At 38.3% G+C, this 9,729-nt stretch overlaps 1 pseudogene; it reads right to left on the bottom strand.

Annotated features, from left to right (window-relative positions):
- Positions 1–7,866: 7,866 nt before the first annotated feature.
- LOC120224328 lies at positions 7,867–9,521 on the bottom strand (annotated as a pseudogene).
- Between the last annotated feature and the right edge of the window lie 208 nt (positions 9,522–9,729).

The raw sequence follows: 9,729 nt of genomic DNA, 5'->3' as shown, positions 1-9,729 counted from the left end.
GTGATTTGCAACACTTGGTTCCAGAAGGGACTGGGGCAACGCCATTTTTCTCCCCACAGCCACCAAGGTGGGACTTAGGATTGGCCTGCAGGACCCAATGGAAGCTAAGACCCACCTACACCAAACCACGCCCATCCGCCCATCCTCATTAGTGAGCTACTTTTTTTTTTTTTTTTTACCAGAGCTTGGGGCAAGACCAACTTGGATGCATTGTCCTGATTAATTGTAGATAACTCTTTCTATTTAGATATATTCTCCCTTTTCTCATTCATAACCCTTCACTCTGCTGGACGGGACACTCTGGTCATTGGTTTGCTTAAACAGTCACATATAATCCATTTTCTAGATGTACATTCTACACCTCCACCACTACCTTTTTATCTCTCTCTCCTTCTGGAGTAATCAGACTATATAGTATCTCTGAGTCACATTATCTTTGTTTCTATCTCCTCACATCTAAACATATTCTACGATTTCTCCCTCTGAATCAAGACTCTTAGTCTCTCTGCCTGTTTATTTCATTTTCAATTTCGCTTCCTCCCTTCCCTGTCATTTGTCTATTTCTGTGTGCTTTTCCATCAAAACTGCATACACCTGGCTCTTTATTTGTAGCTGGAAAATCTGCTTTTATTCTTTTAGACTGTCCCTTGTCTTTTGGGTTTTTCCTTTTTTCTTTTTTTACTTTTTATTAATTATTATTTTTATTATTTGTCTTCCCTTCTTTGACTTTGTTTCTTTTTTGTTTTATTTTATTTTTCATCCCATCCTTTTTTTTCCCTTTTTTCCCCCCTTTAGGATTGCATGTTTGTTGGATTTGTCTGTGCATTTGTGTACCTTTGTTCCCTGTGTGGCTGTCGGTCTGTTTTCTTTTCCAGGGCTACCTCAAGAAACAAGCCAAGTACACATGGTGGAGAGTCCCAAATACCACTAAGATTAGGGAAATAAAATATCCAAAGACAAAGACTCAACAAGGGAAACCAAGAGACACAATTCAAAGAACATTTCCTGAACGTATAGGCCCTTGATAGTCAAAGAGCCCTCTTTAATACAACAGCACCCGCAGAGGCACAGTACATAACAAGCTTTTAAAATTAACAAGAGAAATTTCAGGAAGAAATGACACCTAAAGAACTACTCTAAATAGATATAAGCAACATAACTGAATAATAATTTAGGACAATAGTCATAAAATTAATCGCTGGGCTTGATAAAGGCAAGGAAGACATAAGAAAATTATTACTGCAAAGACTATGGAGCTTATAAATAGTTGTGATGAATTAAAATATGATATAAATGAGATGCATAATAAACTGGAGGGGTCCAATGCACGGATTGAAGAGGCAGAAAGGAGAATAAGTGATTTAGAGGACACAATTAGAGAAAAAGAGAGATAAACTGATACAAGAAAACGAAAGGAGAGTTCTAGAGATCAGTGATACAAGCAAAGGTCAATGATATCCTTATCATAGGAATTCTAGAAGAAGAAGAGAGAGGGAAAGGTGCAGAAGGAGTCCTTGAACAAATTATAGCAGAAATCTTACCCAATATGGGGAAGGAAATAGACGTTGAAATCCAAGAGGCAGGGATAATGTCCCTCAGATGTAACTTGGATGGATTTTCTGCACGAAATATCATAGTAAAACTGGCAAAATAGAAGGAAAAAGAGAGAATTCTGAAAGCAGCTAGGGATAAAAAGGTCTTAACATACAAAGGGAAACCTATCAGAGTGGTGACAAACTAATCTACTGAAATTTGGCAGGCCAGCAAGGAATGGCAGGAAATGTTCAATGTGATGAACAGAAAAAATATGCAACAAAGAAACTTCTATCCAACAAGCCTGTCATTCAGAATAGAAGGAGAGATAAAAGTCTTTCCAAATAAATAAAAATTGAAAGAATTCATCACCACTAAACCAGCCCTACAAGAAATCCTGAAGGGGACACTCTGAGGGAAATGTTGCAAGGAACGCAAGGTAACAGAGATGCCACCACAAGCATGAATCTCACAAAGGACACCTTGACTCTAAACCCATATTTTTCAATAATAACACTCAATGTAAAGGGGCTGAATGCTCCAATCAAAAGACATAGGGTAGCAGAGTGGATAAAAAACAAAATCCATCTATTTGCTGTCTACAAGAAACTCATTTCAGACCTAAGGACATCTTCAGATTGAAAGTAAGGGGAAGGAGAAATGTGTAAAATACTACTGGAAATCAAAAGAAGGCAGGAGTAGCTATACTTATATCAGACAAATGACACTTTAAAGTAAAGACAGCAACAAGATATAAAGAAGAGCATTATATAATAATTACAGGGTCTATCCACTAAGAAGAAGTAACAATTATAAATGTCTATGCACCGAATATGGAAGCACTAAAATATTTAAGACAACTAATTTCAAACAGAAACAATCTTATGGATAAAAATGTGCTAATAGCAGAGGACTTTAATACTCCGCTTACAGCAATGGATAGATCAATCAGACAGAAAATCACTAAAGAAACAATGGACTTGAATGACACATTGGACCAGATGGATCTGACAGATATATTTAGAACTCTACATCTTGAGGCCATGGAATCCACTCTGAAGTGCACATGGCACATTCTCCAAGATGTATCATATACCGGGACATAAAGCAACCCTCTATAAATATAAAAGAATTGAGATCATACCATGCACACTTTCAAATCACATGTTATGAAACTTGAAATCCATCACAGGAAGAAGTCTGGAAAACCTCCAAAACCATGGAGGTTTAAGAAGACCCTACTAAAGAATGAATGGGCCAATCAGGAAATTAGAGAAGAAATTTAAAAATATATGGAAACAAATGAAAAGGAAAATACAACAATCCAAACTCTATGGGATGCAGCAAAAGCAGTCCTAAGAAGAACGTACGTTACACTCCAGGCCTATTTCAAGAAATTAGAAAAATCACAAGTACAAAATCTAACAGCACACCTAAAGGAACTAGAGGGAGAGCAACAAGAGCACCCCAAACCAAGTAGGAGGAGATAAATAATAAAAATCAGGGCAGAAATAAACAATATAGAAACCAAAACAAACAAACAAACAAAAACAACAGTTGAACAGGTCAATGAAACCAAGAGTTGGTTTTTTGAAAAATAAACAAAATTGACACACCTATAGCCAGGCTTCTCAAAAAGAAAAGGGAGAGCACTCAAATAGACAAAATCACCAATGAAAATGGAGTTATTACAACCAACCCCTCAGATACAAGCAATTATCAGGGAATACTATGAAAATGTATATGCCAACAAACTGGACAATATAGAAGAAATGGACAAATTCCTAAGCACACACTCACTACCAAAATTCACACAAGAAGAGATAGAAAATCTGATCAGACCCATAACTAGTGAGAAAATTGAATCAGTTATCAAAAATATCCCAACAAATATGAGTCCTGGGCCACATGGCTTCCCTGGGGATTTCTACAAGGCATTTAAAACAGAATTAATACCCATTCTTCTCAAGCTATTCCAAAAAATAGAAATCGAAGGAAAACTCCCAGACTCATTTTACAAAGCCAGCATCACTTTGATTCCCAAGCCAGACAGAGACCCAGCAAAAAAGGAGAACTCCAGCCCAATATCCTCGATGAATATGGATGCAAAAATCCTCAATAAGACATTTGCAAATCGAAACCTAGAGCACATAAGAATTATCCACCATGATCAAGTGGGATTCATTCCTGGGTTACAGGGCTGGTTCAATTTGCAAATCAATCAATGTGTTACATCACAATAACAAAATAAATTATAAAAAACATATGATCCTGTCGATAGATGCAGAAAAAGCATTTGACAAGATACAGCCTCCCTCCTTAATAAAGACCCTCAAGAAGATCGAGATAGAAGGAACTTACATAAACATCAGAAAAGCCATTTATCGAAAGCCCATAGCTAATATCATCCTCAATGGTGAAAAATTGAAAGCGTTCACCCTGAGATCAGGAACATGACAGGGATGTCCACTCTCACAACTGTTGTTTAACAGAGTCCCCGAAGTCTTAGCATCATCCATCAGACAACAAAAGGAAAAAAAAGGCATCAGAATTGGCAAAGAAGAAGTCAACTTTCACTTTTCACAGACGACGTGATACTCTACATAGAAAATCCGCCAGACTCCACCAGAAGCCTCCTATAACTAATCCATAAATTCAGCAAAGTTGAAGGTACAAAATCAACATACAGAAATCGGTTGCATTTTTATACACCAATCATGAAGCAATAGAAAGATAAATCAAGAATCTGATCCCATTCACAATTGCACAACAAACCATAAAATACCTAGGAATAAACCTAACCAAAGATATAAGAGATCTGTATGATGAAATCTATAAAAAATTTATGACAGAAATTGAAGATGACACAAAGGATTGAATAAGCATTCCATGCTCATGTGTGTAAAGAATAATTATAGTTAAAATGTCATTACTCCCCAAAGCAATCGACACATTCATTGCAATCCCAGTCAAAATTGCATCCACATTCTTCTCAAACCTAGAACAAACTATCCTAAAATTTGTATGAAACCACAAAAGAACCCGAATAGCCAAAGTAATATTGAAGAAGAAAACCAAAATGGGAGGCATCACCATCCCAGACTTTAGTCTGTACTACAAAGGTGTAATCATCAAGACAGTGTGATATTGGCACAATAACAGACACATAGACCAATGGAATAGAATAGAGAACTCAGAATTAGACCCAAACATTTATGGCAAATGAATCCTTGAGAAAGCGGGAAAGATTGTCCAATGGAAAAAAGACAGCCTCTTTAACAGATGGTGCTGGGAAAACTGGACAGCAATATGCAGAAGAGTGAATCTAGATCATTATCTCACACCATACACAAAAATAACCTCAAAATGGATAAAAGACCTAAATGTGAGACAGGAAACCATCAAAACCCTAGAAAAGATAGCAGGAAAAAAACCTCATTTACCTCAACCGCAGCAATTGCTTACTTGATACATCCTCAAAGGCAAGGGAATCAAGAGCAAAAATGAACTCCTGGGACCTCATCAAGATAAAAATCTTCTGCACGGCAAAGGAAACAATCCATAAAATTAATAGACAACGAACGGAGTGGGAAAAGATAGTCTCAAATGACATATCAGATAAAGGGCTAGTATCCAAAATCTATAAGGAACTCAACAAACTCCACACCCAAAAATCAAAGAATCCAGTGAAGAAATGGGCAGAAGACATGAACAGACAGTTCTCCAAAGAGGACATCCAGATGGCCAACACACAGATGAAACGATGCTCAGCGTCCTTCCTAATCAGGGAAATACAAATCAAAACCACACTGAGATATCACCTCACGCCAGTCAGAGTCGTGAAAATGAGCAAATCCGGAGGCTCTAGATGCTGTCGAGGATGCGGAGAAACAGGCACCCTCCTACACTGTTGGTGGGAATATAAACTGGTGCAGCCCCTCTGGAAAACAGTATGGAGATTCCTCAAAACATTAACAATAGAACTCCCCCAGGACTCAGCAGTAGCACTGCTAGGAATTTACCCAAGTGACACAGGAGTATGGACCCCAATGTTCATAGCAGCACTCTCAACAATTACCAAAACATGGAAATAACCTAAGTGTCCATCAACTGATGAATGGATCAAGAAGATGTGGTATATTTATACAATGGAATACTACATGGCAATGAGAAAGAATGAAACCTGGCCATGTGTAGCAACATGGATGGAACTAGACGGTGTTATGCTGAGCAAAATAAGTCAGGCAGAGTAGGAAAGATACCATATGTTTGCACATATTTGTGGATTGGGAAAAAGCTAACCGCGGACTATGAAGGAGATGAAGGGGGAAAAGTTGGGGAGAGCGTGGGAGGCAAACCATGAGAGACTCTTGAATTCTGAGAACAAACTGATTGTTGATGGGCATGGAAGAGAGGGGAAGGGGGGTGATGGCCGTGGGTGAGGACACTTGTTGGGATAAGCACTGGGTATTATATGGAAACCAACTTGACAATAAACTATTTAAGAAAAAACTACATAAGCTCAGCAAGAAAAAATAAATAAATAAAATGTGGTTTGTCTGGTATAAGTATTGCTACCCTGGGTTTCTTTTGACATCTATATACTTGATAATATTTCTCCACACCCTAACTTTCAATCTACAGGTAACTTTAGATCTAAAATGATCTCTCTGCGGGCACATATAGACTAGTCTTGTTTTTGTATCTAGTCTGACATCTCATGTCTCTCGATTAGAGCTTTCAGTCCATTTACATTTAGAAAAATAATTGATAGATATTTATTTACTGCCATTTTATTTTATTTTTTAATGGTGAGATTCAGTTTTATTTAGGCTACTAGCTAAGTAAGGAGCATACATACTGTGTCTGTGGTACAGTCAATACATTTGCAACTTTTCTACTTAAATTATCTATACAAAGTCACTGCCAGTCGATATGATCATTGATGTCAAAGGGCTTAGAATAATGAAAAAGTATAAAAAATTTTGTGGTCTTGCCCCAGATACAAAAACTGAATTTTATTTTATTTTTTTAATGTTTTATTTATTTCTAGGAGAGAGAGAGAGACAGCGTAAACAGGGGAGGGTCAGAGAGAGAGGGAGTCACAGACTGAAACAGGCTCCAGGCTCTGAGCTGGCAGTTAGCACAGAGCCCGACGTGGGGCTCGAACCCACGAACCGCGAGATCATGACCTAAGCGAAAGTCGGATGCTTAACCGACTAAGCCACCCAGGCACCCCCAAAAACTGAATTTTAAACAATGTCATAACATACATGATTTAGACAGTATACAAAAAAAAGTCACACATCAAACCAAGTACAAAAATATCCAAACTACCTGTTATGAACTGTAATATTTCCATTATTCTGCAGAGTATTTAACATAGAATTTAGCAGTTTCCAAAATACTCCCTTATTTTAAACAATGCCACCTTTGCAGAATGGTGAGATATTAGGTGGAGTGACGCTGCTTTTAGTGTTTTTAAAAATACAGAACCTTTCCTTATGAATTAAGGAAAGAAATTCCTCTTCTAGGTTTCTTAGTGAACAACCTTGTGCCTAGACATATAGAAGAATATATCTACTGTATAAGAGGGCAAAAGAATATTTCTTGATAAATAGTTACCCAATAGAGATAACAAATGTATATTTAAATGGTATATTTTTGTGGGTGATTTTAAGGAATTCCCAGTGTTTTACCTTGGCAAAAATAAAACTGAATTTGCAAGACCATCTGAATCGAAATTGCCTTCACTAGTTTTAATTTGCAAAAAAATATTTTGAATAAAAGTTTATGATACATCACTATCTTATTTTTTAAACACAGAGTGAGGTTGCTTTTGGTAAAAGCAACTCACCCACATGGCACAATATTTTGGAGTACAATATGTTCAATAATAACAACTTGTACACAAAATGGCATAGGTGAATTAACTTTCAGAACTTTTCTCCTTTAAAATCAGCAATATTGAATTTATTCCGTAGAAAAACACATGTGTCAATGTTCTGCATATAAAAGGCTCTAAGACATTTTAAAGGGCTAAATTTTCCAGCACTGGAATGATTCCTTCATAAGTAACTGGTAAAGATTTAATAAGAATGTACTTTTCCTGATCTTCAAGCTCTGAGCCATGCCTGAAAAGTTCTAAGTAGGAAAAAAAAAATTGTTTTAATCCAGTTTCTGTCTGCTAGGAGCAAGGCAGGAAACACACTTTTCAACCTTTATGCAAAGATAAAGCAGAACTAAAGTGAAACATATCTTCAGGTTATAAACAGGACTGTATTTTATAATTCACCATCTTGACAACGTTAAGGGCCCCAACAGTGAAAGACCTCAGTCTAAAGGCTGTGGGTCAGCAGTAGGTATGGTATGAAGCACTTCCTCTAAGAGCTGAAGGGCGTGGTGTAAGTGAATCTTGATCCAGCAAGGCGTTTCTTTGATATTCTGTCTTGGGTAATCTGGTCCCCAGCCTTTCACAAACCTCATCCTGAGTATGCATAAATGGCGAAGGTCATCGACACCAATGCTGGCAGCAGCTGACAAACTGATAGCTAGAGCTATGCCACCTACTGAGTCCTGGCCAGGGATGTTTCCTGCCATGGCTGCAGCCTAGGTGGCAGCTGCTGCTTGAGCATTGGCCGCCTGCTGCTGCATCTGCCGATGACACTGATGCAAATCAAAAACCTTTATATATGCACTTGGGTAGATCTTATGAACAGCATCTCCAGGTTCATGTCCCGCTTCTCTAAGTAGTAACTTTGCACAAAGACTGCATCATCGCTAAGAAACAGGACCCAAACACCACCTTCATCTTTACATTCCAGCTGCACACCTTTGCCTATGTGCAACCTTGCTGTTTCAATGGCTTCTGTCTTGTAAACATTCGAGAGTTGACATAAGCAAAAGTGATCTCCTCCAGAAGGGTCCATATATCCATCAACAGTAACAATAGGGCAGCTTGAAGGAACAGTAAATATCTCTCCTATTTGAACACCCATTTCAAAGTAAGCGATGGAACACTAATACTCAGGAGCAGGATGATTGGAAATGGGAGGCTGGAATGCAAGCTAATTGTGAACTGGCCAGTAATGTCCAGGATGGGGTGGCATAGGTGGGTGGTGCTGAAAATGGCCGTTTTGGTGGTGAGGCAAATTAGGTGTGTATGGTGCAGTCCTACTTCCAGTCCAGGTGGTAGTGCTGTTATGATGGTAACTAGCTGGCTGACCAGTAAATCCATTCTGCTGCTGTCTTTGTTGAGGCCCTGAAGCTATCTGCAACAATCCTTCACTATGGCTGCCTGCCAGTATACCTGCAGGCTGACTTGTGGAAGCCACAGGAATATTGGGAAAGTTGGTGGTGTTGGTGGCATTAGACTCAGATGGAGCTAGCAGAGCTGGGGTGCTATAGGTCTCAGTGGAGGCACAATTACTTGGTGGATGCTGGATGGTTTGAATTGAATAACCTTCAGGGGATAATGATGGCAGTCCTTCAAAGTCATGAACAATTTCATCCTTCACCAACATACTTGGTGGATCATTACTCTGCAGTGTTAATCCCAAGAGATCAATTCCAGGTGATACAACTCGTTCATAGTGATATGGACTTACACAGACACTTTTGCATTTTAAGTCAACTGTATACTGACAATATTTAACATGTTTGAGTTCATTTTTGTGAAGATCAGGCCACCTCCAGAGACGGGCATATATCACATGAGGAAATCCTTTCTGACAAGCCACTTGAAGCCTCCCATCCAATGTTCTCTGTATGGTAACACATTTGCTAGGATGAGCTCCATTTGTAGTTATAGCTCTTATTAAAGAATCCAGTTCATCTTTCTTCTCCTTCAGCTTCTTTACCAAACTTTCAATTTCTCTCTTTGCAAATGTTTCACTCTCTCCACCTTGTCTATGGCACATCAAATTATGTACAATGCTCAGACAGACATCTTTACTTGTCGATGTACCTGTAATAGACATATTGTCCATTTGTTAAAGTTATTTCTTTTAAATCAAATAGGTCTCTGACTTCCAGAGAAATTTTCATCTTTTGGAGGCAGTGAAAAACAAAGGCTAACGTTGCAAGGAAAATTACTAGGCATGTGGTATTCAGGATAACCTAGGGTGACACACTCCACCCAACCCAGCACTCTTGGCCAGGACAGACAGAGAAACTACTCAAGAACAACAAAGAGAA

The sequence above is a fragment of the Hyaena hyaena genome, unplaced genomic scaffold (assembly GCF_003009895.1).
Source record: "Hyaena hyaena isolate Hyena2069 unplaced genomic scaffold, ASM300989v1 scaffold_1163, whole genome shotgun sequence".
Lineage (NCBI taxonomy): Eukaryota > Metazoa > Chordata > Mammalia > Carnivora > Hyaenidae > Hyaena > Hyaena hyaena.
This window is presented reverse-complemented; position numbering and strand designations above follow the sequence as displayed.